Source organism: Squalius cephalus (genome assembly GCF_949319135.1).
Source record: "Squalius cephalus genome assembly, chromosome: 8".
NCBI classification, from domain to species: Eukaryota; Metazoa; Chordata; class Actinopteri; order Cypriniformes; family Leuciscidae; genus Squalius; species Squalius cephalus.
In genome coordinates, this window is record NC_137129.1 from 28,911,645 (window position 1) to 28,931,587 (window position 19,943).

Genomic DNA, 19,943 nt, shown 5'->3' on the forward strand with positions numbered 1-19,943 from the left:
TTACCATTGTTTACTGTGATTCTAGCATGGATTACCATAGTTTATCATGATTTATCATAATTTACCATGATTTATCATAGTTTACCATGATTTACCCTGTTCTAGCATAGTTTACCATGATTTACCATGTTCTAGCATGATTTACCATGATATACCACATTCTAACATGATTTACCATAGTTTATTATGATTTATCATGGCTTACCATGATTTACCCTGTTCTAGCATAGTTTACCATGATTTACCATGTTCTAGCATGATGTACCATGATATACCATGTTCTAGATTGATGTACCAGGATTGTAGTATGATTTACCTTGATACACCACATTCTAGTATTATTTATTATGATTTACCATGTTTTTAGTGTGATTTACCATGATTTACCACATTGCTAGCAATTATGTGAAGTATCAGTAAAAATGAAGTGATAAACTGACAAAATATGATTGTGCTACAATAGTAATTGTTATATAAGTGATTTTTTAGTGTTTTATTGTTATATAAGTGATTTTTAGTGTCTAATGAATGCAAAAGCATATGTGAGTAGACTTCATTAATAAGTAGAATGGCCAGCAGAGGGCAGTAGAAGACCACTTATTGGCTCACTTTCACTTTAAACTTCTTGATTTTCACCATTTTTCTGCACTAAAGCAAACCAGTTTTTCCATTTTAACTTCATAATGCATGTTTACACACACACACACACACACACACACACACACACACACACACACACACACACACACACACACACACACACACACACACACAAAGACAAATGTTGTTGTTGTTTTTTCAATGCTATTGGGATATGTCATTATGAAAATATATTTGAATGGTCTATAAACATTTCACAAAGTCTTTGCAAGCTATTAATCAGATGATTCAGAATTTATTCAGAAACCTAAGACTACACACACACATTATGTTGTAGATGCAGACATTTGAAATGTATGATGTGATCAAACTGTCAATACTAATACTTTAACAGATGGATTTTGACTAAATGTAATTGTAAATGTTAAAATAGTGATTTTATAAAGTCTAAATATAAATTATAGAACAATATGACAAAATGACTATTTTGAACAGCAGGGGGCAGTAAAATACCACTTATTGGCTTAACATGCCATTATAATCATATCATTTTCACCTTTTTAACTGTTATAGAGGCAAATTTTGTCTGATCTGTCTGAAAATTTTCATGCATGTTCAGAGTGATATTTCACATGTTCTGACTTGTTTTTAAGAAGGTCTGAGTCATTCATTAAAGAGATATAGGCTTTCGGGGACACTTGGTAAAGGCTACATTTTGAAGTGACCCTATTATAGCTATCCAAATGAAGTAGTTAAACTTTTTCAGACAATTATTGATCTAGTGAGTCCAGAGAATTGTATTGCACTAGTTTTGAACATTATGATATGAAAATTATATGATCAGAGATGGAAAAGACCATTTACAGCCAATACAGGCAACATACCATAGGAAATATATGGTTTTAAAGCTTTTTAACAGTTATAGCGCCACCTATCGTCCGATCTCCATAAAATTTTGCATGCTTGTTAATGATGTTATGACACATAGGCTGACCAATTTTTGTGAAGTTCCATGTTTTCATTTAGGATTTATAGGCTTTTGAGTGTATTTTGCCACACCCATTTTATAAATGACCCTATTACAGCCATACAAATGCAAAAGTTCAACTTTTTTTTGATAATTATTGATCTAGAGAGTCCAGAGAATTGTCCTAGACTGGTCTGGTTCTGATCGGGCGAAAAACCTAGGACTAGTTCGCAAAAGTAGGTTTTAGACATATTCGTGAATATTTAATGAACGGTTTGATTGACAGCAATGGTTCTTGAGGCAAAGTTGTTCAGCATGAGCAGATCTATCAAATGATATGCATATTGTGTGGATGAGTGTAACACCACGTGATTACAGAGCCATAAAACTCGTTAGCGCCAACTAGTGGCCGATTTCTTTCAAAATTCTTACAGACCTCTAGGGCCATGAGACGAACATGCCCATCGAGTTTCGTTCCGATCGGCCTCCGTTAACCTTGTCTAATCGGTGCTCAAACTTCATTGGCCGATGGCGGCCATGTTTTTTGAGATACGCCAATGTCCTCATAGACATACATGGCACCTTGGACCAAGACACTGCATACCAATTTTCAAGTCAATCGGACTAACGGTCAGGTGGTTATAGCCTGTTTTATGTTTTTTTCATGTTATAGCGCCACCATGTGGCCAATCGCCGCGATTTTTTTACCGTGACCTCAAATTGACCTCTTACACATGTGTACCAAGTTTGGTTAAAATATCTCTTTTACTTCTGGAGTTATAGCCATTTTAGTAAAATAGGCTCCTCCCACAACGTTAATTTTGCACCCCCTAGCGACCGTGAATCGAAATTTCAACTTTTTTTCGATAATTATTGATATTCAGAGTCCAGAGAACAATTCTGCACTGGTTTGGTTCCAATCGGGCGAAAAACCAGGGACTAGTTCGCAAAAGTAGATTTTCGACAAAATTCAAAATGGCGGAAAATCTATCATGGCGGAAATAAAATCAGAGATATACGTTTTGTTCGTCAGGCGTCCAGCTTTCCAATGATATAAGACACTTGAGTCTATGACTTACGGTCTAGGAGTTATGAGCAGTTTCGCGCTTTTGGTTGCTATAGCGCCACCTATGGGCCAATCGGGGTCATAATTTGATAACCTCTCCTCGATTTTTGTACTACCATATGGCAAAGTTTCAAAGCTCTAGCCCTTACGGTTTGGGCTGCACGATGCGTTTTACGGCGGAATAATAATAATAATAATAATAATAATAAAAATCAGCACAATTACAATAGGGTTTCAGCACTTCGTGCTTGAACCCCTAATAAAAATCAGCACAATTACAATAGGGTTTCAGCATTTCATGCTTGAACCCCTAATAAGAGGAGACGTTTTGGACAGTTATAGCGCCACCTATGGTCCGATCTTCACGAAACTTGGCATGCTTCTTCACCATGTTCTGACACATCTGCTCATCGATTTTTGTGAAGTTTGGGGTTTTCCCTTAGGTTGTATAGGCTTTTGAGTGTTTTTTGGTCCCACCCCTTTCCTAAATGACCCTGTTACAGCCAGGCCAATGCAAAAGTTCAACTTCTTTTCAATAATTATTGATCTAGAGAGTCCAGAGAACTGTGCTAGACTGGTCTGGTTCCGATTGGGCCAAAAACCTAGGACTAGTTTGCAAAAGTAGGTTTTTCACTAAATTGCCCATAGAAATTTTTGTGAAGTTTGGGGTTTTCCCTTAGGTTGTATAGGCTTTTGAGTGTTTTTTGGTCCCACCCCTTTCCTAAATGACCCTGTTACAGCCAGGCCAATGCAAAAGTTCAACTTCTTTTCAATAATTATTGATCTAGAGAGTCCAGAGAACTGTGCTAGACTGGTCTGGTTCCGATTGGGCCAAAAACCTAGGACTAGTTTGCAAAAGTAGGTTTTTCACTAAATTGCCCATAGAAATTTTTGTGAAGTTTGGGGTTTTCCCTTAGGTTGTATAGGCTTTTGAGTGTTTTTTGGTCCCACCCCTTTCCTAAATGACCCTGTTACAGCCAGGCCAATGCAAAAGTTCAACTTCTTTTCAATAATTATTGATCTAGAGAGTCCAGAGAACTGTGCTAGACTGGTCTGGTTCCGATTGGGCCAAAAACCTAGGACTAGTTTGCAAAAGTAGGTTTTTCACTAAATTGCCCATAGAAATTTTTTTTTTTGCTCGTAGAGCAATTTGGAGATAGCCATTTTGTCCGTCTGGATCCAGGGATCACAGTGATGCTAAAATTGAGACTCTAGGACAACCCGTCTAGGAGTTATGAGTAATTTAGTAAATGTGGTCATTGTAGCGCCACCTATGGGCCAATCAGGGTCATACTTTGATAGGTTCTCCCCAAATTGAGGACTACCATTTGGCCAAGTTTCAAGGTTCCAGCTCTTACGGTTTGGGCTGCACGATGCGTTTTAGGGCGGAATAATAATAATAATAATAATAATAATAAAAATCAGCACAATTACAATAGGGTTTCAGCATTTCATGCTTGAACCCCTAATAAGAGGAGACGTTTTGGACAGTTATAGCGCCACCTATGGTCCGATCTTCACGAAACTTGGCATGCTTCTTCACCATGTTCTGACACATCTGCTCATCGATTTTTGTGAAGTTTGGGGTTTTCCCTTAGGTTGTATAGGCTTTTGAGTGTTTTTTGGTCCCACCCCTTTCCTAAATGACCCTGTTACAGCCAGGCCAATGCAAAAGTTCAACTTCTTTTCAATAATTATTGATCTAGAGAGTCCAGAGAACTGTGCTAGACTGGTCTGGTTCCGATTGGGCCAAAAACCTAGGACTAGTTTGCAAAAGTAGGTTTTTCACTAAATTGCCCATAGAAATTTTTGTGAAGTTTGGGGTTTTCCCTTAGGTTGTATAGGCTTTTGAGTGTTTTTTGGTCCCACCCCTTTCCTAAATGACCCTGTTACAGCCAGGCCAATGCAAAAGTTCAACTTCTTTTCAATAATTATTGATCTAGAGAGTCCAGAGAACTGTGCTAGACTGGTCTGGTTCCGATTGGGCCAAAAACCTAGGACTAGTTTGCAAAAGTAGGTTTTTCACTAAATTGCCCATAGAAATTTTTTTTTTTGCTCGTAGAGCAATTTGGAGATAGCCATTTTGTCCGTCTGGATCCAGGGATCACAGTGATGCTAAAATTGAGACTCTAGGACAACCCGTCTAGGAGTTATGAGTAATTTAGTAAATGTGGTCATTGTAGCGCCACCTATGGGCCAATCAGGGTCATACTTTGATAGGTTCTCCCCAAATTGAGGACTACCATTTGGCCAAGTTTCAAGGTTCCAGCTCTTACGGTTTGGGCTGCACGATGCGTTTTAGGGCGGAATAATAATAATAATAATAATAATAATAAAAATCAGCACAATTACAATAGGGTTTCAGCATTTCATGCTTGAACCCCTAATAAGAGGAGACGTTTTGGACAGTTATAGCGCCACCTATGGTCCGATCTTCACGAAACTTGGCATGCTTCTTCACCATGTTCTGACACATCTGCTCATCGATTTTTGTGAAGTTTGGGGTTTTCCCTTAGGTTGTATAGGCTTTTGAGTGTTTTTTGGTCCCACCCCTTTCCTAAATGACCCTGTTACAGCCAGGCCAATGCAAAAGTTCAACTTCTTTTCAATAATTATTGATCTAGAGAGTCCAGAGAACTGTGCTAGACTGGTCTGGTTCCGATTGGGCCAAAAACCTAGGACTAGTTTGCAAAAGTAGGTTTTTCACTAAATTGCCCATAGAAATTTTTGTGAAGTTTGGGGTTTTCCCTTAGGTTGTATAGGCTTTTGAGTGTTTTTTGGTCCCACCCCTTTCCTAAATGACCCTGTTACAGCCAGGCCAATGCAAAAGTTCAACTTCTTTTCAATAATTATTGATCTAGAGAGTCCAGAGAACTGTGCTAGACTGGTCTGGTTCCGATTGGGCCAAAAACCTAGGACTAGTTTGCAAAAGTAGGTTTTTCACTAAATTGCCCATAGAAATTTTTGTGAAGTTTGGGGTTTTCCCTTAGGTTGTATAGGCTTTTGAGTGTTTTTTGGTCCCACCCCTTTCCTAAATGACCCTGTTACAGCCAGGCCAATGCAAAAGTTCAACTTCTTTTCAATAATTATTGATCTAGAGAGTCCAGAGAACTGTGCTAGACTGGTCTGGTTCCGATTGGGCCAAAAACCTAGGACTAGTTTGCAAAAGTAGGTTTTTCACTAAATTGCCCATAGAAATTTTTTTTTTTGCTCGTAGAGCAATTTGGAGATAGCCATTTTGTCCGTCTGGATCCAGGGATCACAGTGATGCTAAAATTGAGACTCTAGGACAACCCGTCTAGGAGTTATGAGTAATTTAGTAAATGTGGTCATTGTAGCGCCACCTATGGGCCAATCAGGGTCATACTTTGATAGGTTCTCCCCAAATTGAGGACTACCATTTGGCCAAGTTTCAAGGTTCCAGCTCTTACGGTTTGGGCTGCACGATGCGTTTTAGGGCGGAATAATAATAATAATAATAATAATAATAAAAATCAGCACAATTACAATAGGGTTTCAGCATTTCATGCTTGAACCCCTAATAAGAGGAGACGTTTTGGACAGTTATAGCGCCACCTATGGTCCGATCTTCACGAAACTTGGCATGCTTCTTCACCATGTTCTGACACATCTGCTCATCGATTTTTGTGAAGTTTGGGGTTTTCCCTTAGGTTGTATAGGCTTTTGAGTGTTTTTTGGTCCCACCCCTTTCCTAAATGACCCTGTTACAGCCAGGCCAATGCAAAAGTTCAACTTCTTTTCAATAATTATTGATCTAGAGAGTCCAGAGAACTGTGCTAGACTGGTCTGGTTCCGATTGGGCCAAAAACCTAGGACTAGTTTGCAAAAGTAGGTTTTTCACTAAATTGCCCATAGAAATTTTTGTGAAGTTTGGGGTTTTCCCTTAGGTTGTATAGGCTTTTGAGTGTTTTTTGGTCCCACCCCTTTCCTAAATGACCCTGTTACAGCCAGGCCAATGCAAAAGTTCAACTTCTTTTCAATAATTATTGATCTAGAGAGTCCAGAGAACTGTGCTAGACTGGTCTGGTTCCGATTGGGCCAAAAACCTAGGACTAGTTTGCAAAAGTAGGTTTTTCACTAAATTGCCCATAGAAATTTTTGTGAAGTTTGGGGTTTTCCCTTAGGTTGTATAGGCTTTTGAGTGTTTTTTGGTCCCACCCCTTTCCTAAATGACCCTGTTACAGCCAGGCCAATGCAAAAGTTCAACTTCTTTTCAATAATTATTGATCTAGAGAGTCCAGAGAACTGTGCTAGACTGGTCTGGTTCCGATTGGGCCAAAAACCTAGGACTAGTTTGCAAAAGTAGGTTTTTCACTAAATTGCCCATAGAAATTTTTGTGAAGTTTGGGGTTTTCCCTTAGGTTGTATAGGCTTTTGAGTGTTTTTTGGTCCCACCCCTTTCCTAAATGACCCTGTTACAGCCAGGCCAATGCAAAAGTTCAACTTCTTTTCAATAATTATTGATCTAGAGAGTCCAGAGAACTGTGCTAGACTGGTCTGGTTCCGATTGGGCCAAAAACCTAGGACTAGTTTGCAAAAGTAGGTTTTTCACTAAATTGCCCATAGAAATTTTTTTTTTTGCTCGTAGAGCAATTTGGAGATAGCCATTTTGTCCGTCTGGATCCAGGGATCACAGTGATGCTAAAATTGAGACTCTAGGACAACCCGTCTAGGAGTTATGAGTAATTTAGTAAATGTGGTCATTGTAGCGCCACCTATGGGCCAATCAGGGTCATACTTTGATAGGTTCTCCCCAAATTGAGGACTACCATTTGGCCAAGTTTCAAGGTTCCAGCTCTTACGGTTTGGGCTGCACGATGCGTTTTAGGGCGGAATAATAATAATAATAATAATAATAATAAAAATCAGCACAATTACAATAGGGTTTCAGCATTTCATGCTTGAACCCCTAATAAGAGGAGACGTTTTGGACAGTTATAGCGCCACCTATGGTCCGATCTTCACGAAACTTGGCATGCTTCTTCACCATGTTCTGACACATCTGCTCATCGATTTTTGTGAAGTTTGGGGTTTTCCCTTAGGTTGTATAGGCTTTTGAGTGTTTTTTGGTCCCACCCCTTTCCTAAATGACCCTGTTACAGCCAGGCCAATGCAAAAGTTCAACTTCTTTTCAATAATTATTGATCTAGAGAGTCCAGAGAACTGTGCTAGACTGGTCTGGTTCCGATTGGGCCAAAAACCTAGGACTAGTTTGCAAAAGTAGGTTTTTCACTAAATTGCCCATAGAAATTTTTTTTTTTGCTCGTAGAGCAATTTGGAGATAGCCATTTTGTCCGTCTGGATCCAGGGATCACAGTGATGCTAAAATTGAGACTCTAGGACAACCCGTCTAGGAGTTATGAGTAATTTAGTAAATGTGGTCATTGTAGCGCCACCTATGGGCCAATCAGGGTCATACTTTGATAGGTTCTCCCCAAATTGAGGACTACCATTTGGCCAAGTTTCAAGGTTCCAGCTCTTACGGTTTGGGCTGCACGATGCGTTTTAGGGCGGAATAATAATAATAATAATAATAATAATAAAAATCAGCACAATTACAATAGGGTTTCAGCATTTCATGCTTGAACCCCTAATAAGAGGAGACGTTTTGGACAGTTATAGCGCCACCTATGGTCCGATCTTCACGAAACTTGGCATGCTTCTTCACCATGTTCTGACACATCTGCTCATCGATTTTTGTGAAGTTTGGGGTTTTCCCTTAGGTTGTATAGGCTTTTGAGTGTTTTTTGGTCCCACCCCTTTCCTAAATGACCCTGTTACAGCCAGGCCAATGCAAAAGTTCAACTTCTTTTCAATAATTATTGATCTAGAGAGTCCAGAGAACTGTGCTAGACTGGTCTGGTTCCGATTGGGCCAAAAACCTAGGACTAGTTTGCAAAAGTAGGTTTTTCACTAAATTGCCCATAGAAATTTTTGTGAAGTTTGGGGTTTTCCCTTAGGTTGTATAGGCTTTTGAGTGTTTTTTGGTCCCACCCCTTTCCTAAATGACCCTGTTACAGCCAGGCCAATGCAAAAGTTCAACTTCTTTTCAATAATTATTGATCTAGAGAGTCCAGAGAACTGTGCTAGACTGGTCTGGTTCCGATTGGGCCAAAAACCTAGGACTAGTTTGCAAAAGTAGGTTTTTCACTAAATTGCCCATAGAAATTTTTTTTTTTGCTCGTAGAGCAATTTGGAGATAGCCATTTTGTCCGTCTGGATCCAGGGATCACAGTGATGCTAAAATTGAGACTCTAGGACAACCCGTCTAGGAGTTATGAGTAATTTAGTAAATGTGGTCATTGTAGCGCCACCTATGGGCCAATCAGGGTCATACTTTGATAGGTTCTCCCCAAATTGAGGACTACCATTTGGCCAAGTTTCAAGGTTCCAGCTCTTACGGTTTGGGCTGCACGATGCGTTTTAGGGCGGAATAATAATAATAATAATAATAATAATAAAAATCAGCACAATTACAATAGGGTTTCAGCATTTCATGCTTGAACCCCTAATAAGAGGAGACGTTTTGGACAGTTATAGCGCCACCTATGGTCCGATCTTCACGAAACTTGGCATGCTTCTTCACCATGTTCTGACACATCTGCTCATCGATTTTTGTGAAGTTTGGGGTTTTCCCTTAGGTTGTATAGGCTTTTGAGTGTTTTTTGGTCCCACCCCTTTCCTAAATGACCCTGTTACAGCCAGGCCAATGCAAAAGTTCAACTTCTTTTCAATAATTATTGATCTAGAGAGTCCAGAGAACTGTGCTAGACTGGTCTGGTTCCGATTGGGCCAAAAACCTAGGACTAGTTTGCAAAAGTAGGTTTTTCACTAAATTGCCCATAGAAATTTTTTTTTTTGCTCGTAGAGCAATTTGGAGATAGCCATTTTGTCCGTCTGGATCCAGGGATCACAGTGATGCTAAAATTGAGACTCTAGGACAACCCGTCTAGGAGTTATGAGTAATTTAGTAAATGTGGTCATTGTAGCGCCACCTATGGGCCAATCAGGGTCATACTTTGATAGGTTCTCCCCAAATTGAGGACTACCATTTGGCCAAGTTTCAAGGTTCCAGCTCTTACGGTTTGGGCTGCACGATGCGTTTTAGGGCGGAATAATAATAATAATAATAATAATAATAAAAATCAGCACAATTACAATAGGGTTTCAGCATTTCATGCTTGAACCCCTAATAAGAGGAGACGTTTTGGACAGTTATAGCGCCACCTATGGTCCGATCTTCACGAAACTTGGCATGCTTCTTCACCATGTTCTGACACATCTGCTCATCGATTTTTGTGAAGTTTGGGGTTTTCCCTTAGGTTGTATAGGCTTTTGAGTGTTTTTTGGTCCCACCCCTTTCCTAAATGACCCTGTTACAGCCAGGCCAATGCAAAAGTTCAACTTCTTTTCAATAATTATTGATCTAGAGAGTCCAGAGAACTGTGCTAGACTGGTCTGGTTCCGATTGGGCCAAAAACCTAGGACTAGTTTGCAAAAGTAGGTTTTTCACTAAATTGCCCATAGAAATTTTTTTTTTTGCTCGTAGAGCAATTTGGAGATAGCCATTTTGTCCGTCTGGATCCAGGGATCACAGTGATGCTAAAATTGAGACTCTAGGACAACCCGTCTAGGAGTTATGAGTAATTTAGTAAATGTGGTCATTGTAGCGCCACCTATGGGCCAATCAGGGTCATACTTTGATAGGTTCTCCCCAAATTGAGGACTACCATTTGGCCAAGTTTCAAGGTTCCAGCTCTTACGGTTTGGGCTGCACGATGCGTTTTAGGGCGGAATAATAATAATAATAATAATAATAATAAAAATCAGCACAATTACAATAGGGTTTCAGCATTTCATGCTTGAACCCCTAATAAGAGGAGACGTTTTGGACAGTTATAGCGCCACCTATGGTCCGATCTTCACGAAACTTGGCATGCTTCTTCACCATGTTCTGACACATCTGCTCATCGATTTTTGTGAAGTTTGGGGTTTTCCCTTAGGTTGTATAGGCTTTTGAGTGTTTTTTGGTCCCACCCCTTTCCTAAATGACCCTGTTACAGCCAGGCCAATGCAAAAGTTCAACTTCTTTTCAATAATTATTGATCTAGAGAGTCCAGAGAACTGTGCTAGACTGGTCTGGTTCCGATTGGGCCAAAAACCTAGGACTAGTTTGCAAAAGTAGGTTTTTCACTAAATTGCCCATAGAAATTTTTGTGAAGTTTGGGGTTTTCCCTTAGGTTGTATAGGCTTTTGAGTGTTTTTTGGTCCCACCCCTTTCCTAAATGACCCTGTTACAGCCAGGCCAATGCAAAAGTTCAACTTCTTTTCAATAATTATTGATCTAGAGAGTCCAGAGAACTGTGCTAGACTGGTCTGGTTCCGATTGGGCCAAAAACCTAGGACTAGTTTGCAAAAGTAGGTTTTTCACTAAATTGCCCATAGAAATTTTTTTTTTTGCTCGTAGAGCAATTTGGAGATAGCCATTTTGTCCGTCTGGATCCAGGGATCACAGTGATGCTAAAATTGAGACTCTAGGACAACCCGTCTAGGAGTTATGAGTAATTTAGTAAATGTGGTCATTGTAGCGCCACCTATGGGCCAATCAGGGTCATACTTTGATAGGTTCTCCCCAAATTGAGGACTACCATTTGGCCAAGTTTCAAGGTTCCAGCTCTTACGGTTTGGGCTGCACGATGCGTTTTAGGGCGGAATAATAATAATAATAATAATAATAATAAAAATCAGCACAATTACAATAGGGTTTCAGCATTTCATGCTTGAACCCCTAATAAGAGGAGACGTTTTGGACAGTTATAGCGCCACCTATGGTCCGATCTTCACGAAACTTGGCATGCTTCTTCACCATGTTCTGACACATCTGCTCATCGATTTTTGTGAAGTTTGGGGTTTTCCCTTAGGTTGTATAGGCTTTTGAGTGTTTTTTGGTCCCACCCCTTTCCTAAATGACCCTGTTACAGCCAGGCCAATGCAAAAGTTCAACTTCTTTTCAATAATTATTGATCTAGAGAGTCCAGAGAACTGTGCTAGACTGGTCTGGTTCCGATTGGGCCAAAAACCTAGGACTAGTTTGCAAAAGTAGGTTTTTCACTAAATTGCCCATAGAAATTTTTGTGAAGTTTGGGGTTTTCCCTTAGGTTGTATAGGCTTTTGAGTGTTTTTTGGTCCCACCCCTTTCCTAAATGACCCTGTTACAGCCAGGCCAATGCAAAAGTTCAACTTCTTTTCAATAATTATTGATCTAGAGAGTCCAGAGAACTGTGCTAGACTGGTCTGGTTCCGATTGGGCCAAAAACCTAGGACTAGTTTGCAAAAGTAGGTTTTTCACTAAATTGCCCATAGAAATTTTTTTTTTTGCTCGTAGAGCAATTTGGAGATAGCCATTTTGTCCGTCTGGATCCAGGGATCACAGTGATGCTAAAATTGAGACTCTAGGACAACCCGTCTAGGAGTTATGAGTAATTTAGTAAATGTGGTCATTGTAGCGCCACCTATGGGCCAATCAGGGTCATACTTTGATAGGTTCTCCCCAAATTGAGGACTACCATTTGGCCAAGTTTCAAGGTTCCAGCTCTTACGGTTTGGGCTGCACGATGCGTTTTAGGGCGGAATAATAATAATAATAATAATAATAATAAAAATCAGCACAATTACAATAGGGTTTCAGCATTTCATGCTTGAACCCCTAATAAGAGGAGACGTTTTGGACAGTTATAGCGCCACCTATGGTCCGATCTTCACGAAACTTGGCATGCTTCTTCACCATGTTCTGACACATCTGCTCATCGATTTTTGTGAAGTTTGGGGTTTTCCCTTAGGTTGTATAGGCTTTTGAGTGTTTTTTGGTCCCACCCCTTTCCTAAATGACCCTGTTACAGCCAGGCCAATGCAAAAGTTCAACTTCTTTTCAATAATTATTGATCTAGAGAGTCCAGAGAACTGTGCTAGACTGGTCTGGTTCCGATTGGGCCAAAAACCTAGGACTAGTTTGCAAAAGTAGGTTTTTCACTAAATTGCCCATAGAAATTTTTGTGAAGTTTGGGGTTTTCCCTTAGGTTGTATAGGCTTTTGAGTGTTTTTTGGTCCCACCCCTTTCCTAAATGACCCTGTTACAGCCAGGCCAATGCAAAAGTTCAACTTCTTTTCAATAATTATTGATCTAGAGAGTCCAGAGAACTGTGCTAGACTGGTCTGGTTCCGATTGGGCCAAAAACCTAGGACTAGTTTGCAAAAGTAGGTTTTTCACTAAATTGCCCATAGAAATTTTTGTGAAGTTTGGGGTTTTCCCTTAGGTTGTATAGGCTTTTGAGTGTTTTTTGGTCCCACCCCTTTCCTAAATGACCCTGTTACAGCCAGGCCAATGCAAAAGTTCAACTTCTTTTCAATAATTATTGATCTAGAGAGTCCAGAGAACTGTGCTAGACTGGTCTGGTTCCGATTGGGCCAAAAACCTAGGACTAGTTTGCAAAAGTAGGTTTTTCACTAAATTGCCCATAGAAATTTTTTTTTTTGCTCGTAGAGCAATTTGGAGATAGCCATTTTGTCCGTCTGGATCCAGGGATCACAGTGATGCTAAAATTGAGACTCTAGGACAACCCGTCTAGGAGTTATGAGTAATTTAGTAAATGTGGTCATTGTAGCGCCACCTATGGGCCAATCAGGGTCATACTTTGATAGGTTCTCCCCAAATTGAGGACTACCATTTGGCCAAGTTTCAAGGTTCCAGCTCTTACGGTTTGGGCTGCACGATGCGTTTTAGGGCGGAATAATAATAATAATAATAATAATAATAAAAATCAGCACAATTACAATAGGGTTTCAGCATTTCATGCTTGAACCCCTAATAAGAGGAGACGTTTTGGACAGTTATAGCGCCACCTATGGTCCGATCTTCACGAAACTTGGCATGCTTCTTCACCATGTTCTGACACATCTGCTCATCGATTTTTGTGAAGTTTGGGGTTTTCCCTTAGGTTGTATAGGCTTTTGAGTGTTTTTTGGTCCCACCCCTTTCCTAAATGACCCTGTTACAGCCAGGCCAATGCAAAAGTTCAACTTCTTTTCAATAATTATTGATCTAGAGAGTCCAGAGAACTGTGCTAGACTGGTCTGGTTCCGATTGGGCCAAAAACCTAGGACTAGTTTGCAAAAGTAGGTTTTTCACTAAATTGCCCATAGAAATTTTTGTGAAGTTTGGGGTTTTCCCTTAGGTTGTATAGGCTTTTGAGTGTTTTTTGGTCCCACCCCTTTCCTAAATGACCCTGTTACAGCCAGGCCAATGCAAAAGTTCAACTTCTTTTCAATAATTATTGATCTAGAGAGTCCAGAGAACTGTGCTAGACTGGTCTGGTTCCGATTGGGCCAAAAACCTAGGACTAGTTTGCAAAAGTAGGTTTTTCACTAAATTGCCCATAGAAATTTTTTTTTTTGCTCGTAGAGCAATTTGGAGATAGCCATTTTGTCCGTCTGGATCCAGGGATCACAGTGATGCTAAAATTGAGACTCTAGGACAACCCGTCTAGGAGTTATGAGTAATTTAGTAAATGTGGTCATTGTAGCGCCACCTATGGGCCAATCAGGGTCATACTTTGATAGGTTCTCCCCAAATTGAGGACTACCATTTGGCCAAGTTTCAAGGTTCCAGCTCTTACGGTTTGGGCTGCACGATGCGTTTTAGGGCGGAATAATAATAATAATAATAATAATAATAAAAATCAGCACAATTACAATAGGGTTTCAGCATTTCATGCTTGAACCCCTAATAAGAGGAGACGTTTTGGACAGTTATAGCGCCACCTATGGTCCGATCTTCACGAAACTTGGCATGCTTCTTCACCATGTTCTGACACATCTGCTCATCGATTTTTGTGAAGTTTGGGGTTTTCCCTTAGGTTGTATAGGCTTTTGAGTGTTTTTTGGTCCCACCCCTTTCCTAAATGACCCTGTTACAGCCAGGCCAATGCAAAAGTTCAACTTCTTTTCAATAATTATTGATCTAGAGAGTCCAGAGAACTGTGCTAGACTGGTCTGGTTCCGATTGGGCCAAAAACCTAGGACTAGTTTGCAAAAGTAGGTTTTTCACTAAATTGCCCATAGAAATTTTTGTGAAGTTTGGGGTTTTCCCTTAGGTTGTATAGGCTTTTGAGTGTTTTTTGGTCCCACCCCTTTCCTAAATGACCCTGTTACAGCCAGGCCAATGCAAAAGTTCAACTTCTTTTCAATAATTATTGATCTAGAGAGTCCAGAGAACTGTGCTAGACTGGTCTGGTTCCGATTGGGCCAAAAACCTAGGACTAGTTTGCAAAAGTAGGTTTTTCACTAAATTGCCCATAGAAATTTTTGTGAAGTTTGGGGTTTTCCCTTAGGTTGTATAGGCTTTTGAGTGTTTTTTGGTCCCACCCCTTTCCTAAATGACCCTGTTACAGCCAGGCCAATGCAAAAGTTCAACTTCTTTTCAATAATTATTGATCTAGAGAGTCCAGAGAACTGTGCTAGACTGGTCTGGTTCCGATTGGGCCAAAAACCTAGGACTAGTTTGCAAAAGTAGGTTTTTCACTAAATTGCCCATAGAAATTTTTTTTTTTGCTCGTAGAGCAATTTGGAGATAGCCATTTTGTCCGTCTGGATCCAGGGATCACAGTGATGCTAAAATTGAGACTCTAGGACAACCCGTCTAGGAGTTATGAGTAATTTAGTAAATGTGGTCATTGTAGCGCCACCTATGGGCCAATCAGGGTCATACTTTGATAGGTTCTCCCCAAATTGAGGACTACCATTTGGCCAAGTTTCAAGGTTCCAGCTCTTACGGTTTGGGCTGCACGATGCGTTTTAGGGCGGAATAATAATAATAATAATAATAATTAAAGCTGCAAGCAGCATTTATCGGGGTTCAAGCAGTTATGGCTTTTAAGGCCTTTAAGCACAAAAGCATCAAAAGACATTAAGTTTTATTTAGCAAGCATTTAACCACTGACATCATAGATGGAAAAGACCATTTACAGCCAAAACAGGCAATTTAACATAGGAAATATATGGTTTTAAAGCGTTTTTACAGTTATAGCACCTTTTGCCTGAGTCTTCTTATAGTCTTGCCTGATCTCCACCACTTTTATTAGTAGTACTTAAAGTGTGCCCATATATATGTGTCAGATTTGTTGTAAATATGTAATTTTGATAAGGAGTTTAGACAATTATATTCAGTGGCGTAACGAGCCAACACCGGGCCCTTAAGTAGGATTATCAAGGCGGGCCCCTTGATGACGCAATTGATGACATTGATGACGCAATGTCCGCGAGTAGGCTACCATGAATAGGGCAGGATATGATCATACACAGCATATAAGAGATGAGATGACTAACAAAATCAGGAGTAGGCTACGCTCACCAAAAACAAAAAAACAAAAAAAAAACAAAAAAACAATGGGGACAGCGCACTATAAAACATTGTTAGGCCTAGGTCCAAATACATAAAAAAGATGCTCTCTTACATTATAGCGGGATTTTCCGGGCTTTCCTATGTGCAACTGCAAAGTTGTCGATTAGATCAGGATTGTGCGCACAGGCATTCTCAATTGACCCTTCGCAGGGAGTTTGATTGACAGGCGATCTGACTAATCATAATCTGCCATTTTGTCCAACAAAGCAGTCAGGAGAGTTAGTAGATTAACATAGGAGGATTTAAATTTGAAAAACAAAGTGTACTGACGTTTTAGCACTTTAAAACAACATTCCTTTTATGTTCATTCATGTTTATTTTAATGCTATAAATTAACTAGAAGGAAGAGATGATCGGTTCACAAGCAGCTTTAACTGAGCCTCGAGTCTACAGCGATCTGTCAGACACATTAAAGAGTCACAAAACGGTATTTATTGTTTAAATGTCTCTAAAAAATGACTACATTTGAAAGGTGAGACTTTGTTTCATATCAAAAGTACTTGTCTGTCAGCGCGCAGTCTTTTCTCTGATCCGCAATGTATTTTTCACTGCGTGAGAACTTGGTGTGGTGTGAGAGTGGCGTCGCTTGTGAGACATAGCAACAGTAACTAAAGTAGGCGGGTCTTTGTGAACGGTCATTGACAGTATGGACGGGGATTCGCCAGTCCCAATTTAAAACAAATTTCATCACAATCCATCATTGTTCATTTCAAACATGTGAGAGCATCAAAATGATCCATGGGTGAAATTGATTGGATTTAATTTATTTTTTTGTCAGTTCCTATCATAATTTTAACATTTTGGCGTTATTGTTTAGCTATTTACCTATGTTTTCAAATTTCCTTTGTTTTTCTGTTGTTGTCTCGATCAGACTTTGAAGATAACCACAATTTTTTAAAGCCTTAAATGACACTTATAAAAACCATAAGGCGAAACCTGGCATGTTTGGTATTGTTGGACTCGGCAAGGATTCTTAGGAGGTCACTCCTGTGAAAAAAACACGGGCTTGAAACTTCTAAGGCTCCTTCAAGGCATTGTGCCAATGACATATACTGAGTTTTTTTAGATACACCAATGTTCTCATAAGCCGCTTTCCGACAAAGTAGTTCTAGGAACTTAGTTCTAGGAACTGTCCACTTCTAAACACTGGACACTGGTTCGCACTGGCCAAGTGGCCATAGGAGCTGGTAGGAGGGGTAAGGGAGTGACGCAAGCACGGTGACTTTTATTTTGACGGCGCGACGGACCTTTATTTTGGCGGCGCTGAGAACGCCAGAGCAAACAATGCTCGCATTCTCTGTGTTTATTAGTTAGCGATCTGTCTAACAGTACTGTTTAATATCTTATTAGATAGAACTGTTATGGAAAGTAGACAGTATATGAAAAAAGGTTATTAGCCTACATAATCATGTTTGGCTTGGTCCCCTCAAAGTTGCGTTGGATTTTCTCTTCAGCATTTAAGGTTTAGAGACCCATCTATCACTGTTTTCCATGTTTGTATAGTTAGTTTATGGAGTAAATATATAGGCTATAATGTGTTTACATTCTAGCTGTTTTAAAAATGGCGGGTGCTGGTGTTCCGCGTGCGTTCGGTCAATCAGCGTACACTAACGTCACGGATAGTTCCTATAGTGCTGGTTTAGACCCTACTCTGAAGTAGGACCTAAATTAGTTCCTACAAATGGAGTTCCTAGAACTAAAATCGTTCCTAGTTCCTGCGGTGCGAACACGCCGACATCCGGGTACTATAGCCAATAGTTCTAGGAACTGTGAAAAGGTTCCTCCGGTCGGAAAGCGGCTATAGACTATCATGGCACCCTGGACAAAGACACTGCGTGCCAATTTTCAGTAGACTAACGGTTGGGTGCGCTTATAGCTATTTTCATGATTTTTTTCACTGTTATAGCGCCACCAAGTGGCCAATTATCACGATTTTTTTCATGTCAACTCAGATTGAGCTTATGAACTTGTGTCCCAAGTTTAGCGAAAATATCTCTTTCCGTTCACAAGTTATAACCGTTTTATAGTGCCACCTAGTGGCCAATTGTTGTGATTTTTTTCAAGTGATCTCAGATTGAGCTCAGGAAGATGTATACCAAGTTTAGCAAAAAAATCTCTTTCCGTTCACAATTTATAACCGTTTTAGTAAAAGTGGCCCTGGTGCCATCAAAGATTTTGGTTCCCCTTATCGACCGTTAATTGAAATTTTGAATTTTTTGGATGATTATTGATTGTCAGACTCCAGAGAATATTCTTGCTGTGGTTTGGTTCCGATCGGGCCAAAAACCTAGAAGAAGTTCGCAAAAATAGGTTTTTCAAAAAAATGCAATTTACTCGAAATTGGCGCCTGAAGGGCGAGCAAATCGGAGATAGCCATTTTGTCCGCCTTGAGCCAAGGATTCCAACGATATAGGGCACTTGATCCTGGGACAAACGGTCTAAGAGTTATGAGCAATTTTGAACTTTTGGTTGCTGTAGCGCCACCTATGGGCCATTCGGGGTCATACTCTGATAGGTTGTCCCCAAACTGAGGCCTACCATCTGGCCAGGTTTCACGTCTCTAGGCCTTACGGTTTGGCCTGCACGATGCGTTTTACGAATCCTTACAATTACAATAGGGTTTCAGCATTTCATGCTTGAACCCCTAATAAGAATGAGGGCTTTTTGCCAGTTATAGCGCCACCTAAGGTCCGATCTCCATGAAACTCTGCATGCTTCCTCACCATGTTCTGACACATATGCTCATCAATTTTGGTGAAGTTCTGAGTTTTCATTTGGGATTTATAGGCTTTTGAGTGTATTTTGCCACGCCCCTTTTCTAAACGAGCCTGTTACAGCCACCCAAATGCAAAAGTTCAACTTTTTTTCGATAATTATTGATCTAGAGAGTCCAGAGAATTGTCCTAGACTGGTTTGGTTCCGATCGGGCGAAAAACCAGGGACTAGTTCGCAAAAGTAGGTTTTGGACAAAATTCGACATAGCAGAATATTTTCCCTGCCGACATCCAAATCGGAGATAGCCATTTTGTCCGCCTTGGGCCAAGGATTCCAACGATATAGGGCACTTGATCCTGGGACAAACGGTCTAAGAGTTATGAGCAATTTTGAACTTTTGGTTGCTGTAGCGCCACCTATGGGCCATTCGGGGTCATACTCTGATAGGTTGTCCCCAAACTGAGGCCTACCATCTGGCCAGGTTTCACGTCTCTAGGCCTTACGGTTTGGCCTGCACGATGCGTTTTACGAATCCTTACAATTACAATAGGGTTTCAGCATTTCATGCTTGAACCCCTAATAAGAATGAGGGCTTTTTGCCAGTTATAGCGCCACCTAAGGTCCGATCTCCATGAAACTCTGCATGCTTCCTCACCATGTTCTGACACATATGCTCATCAATTTTGGTGAAGTTCTGAGTTTTCATTTGGGATTTATAGGCTTTTGAGTGTATTTTGCCACGCCCCTTTTCTAAACGAGCCTGTTACAGCCACCCAAATGCAAAAGTTCAACTTTTTTTCGATAATTATTGATCTAGAGAGTCCAGAGAATTGTCCTAGACTGGTTTGGTTCCGATCGGGCGAAAAACCAGGGACTAGTTCGCAAAAGTAGGTTTTGGACAAAATTCGACATAGCAGAATATTTTCCCTGCCGACATCCAAATCGGAGATAGCCATTTTGTCCGCCTTGAGCCAAGGATTCCAACGATATAGGGCACTTGATCCTGGGACAAACGGTCTAAGAGTTATGAGCAATTTTGAACTTTTGGTTGCTGTAGCGCCACCTATGGGCCATTCGGGGTCATACTCTGATAGGTTGTCCCCAAACTGAGGCCTACC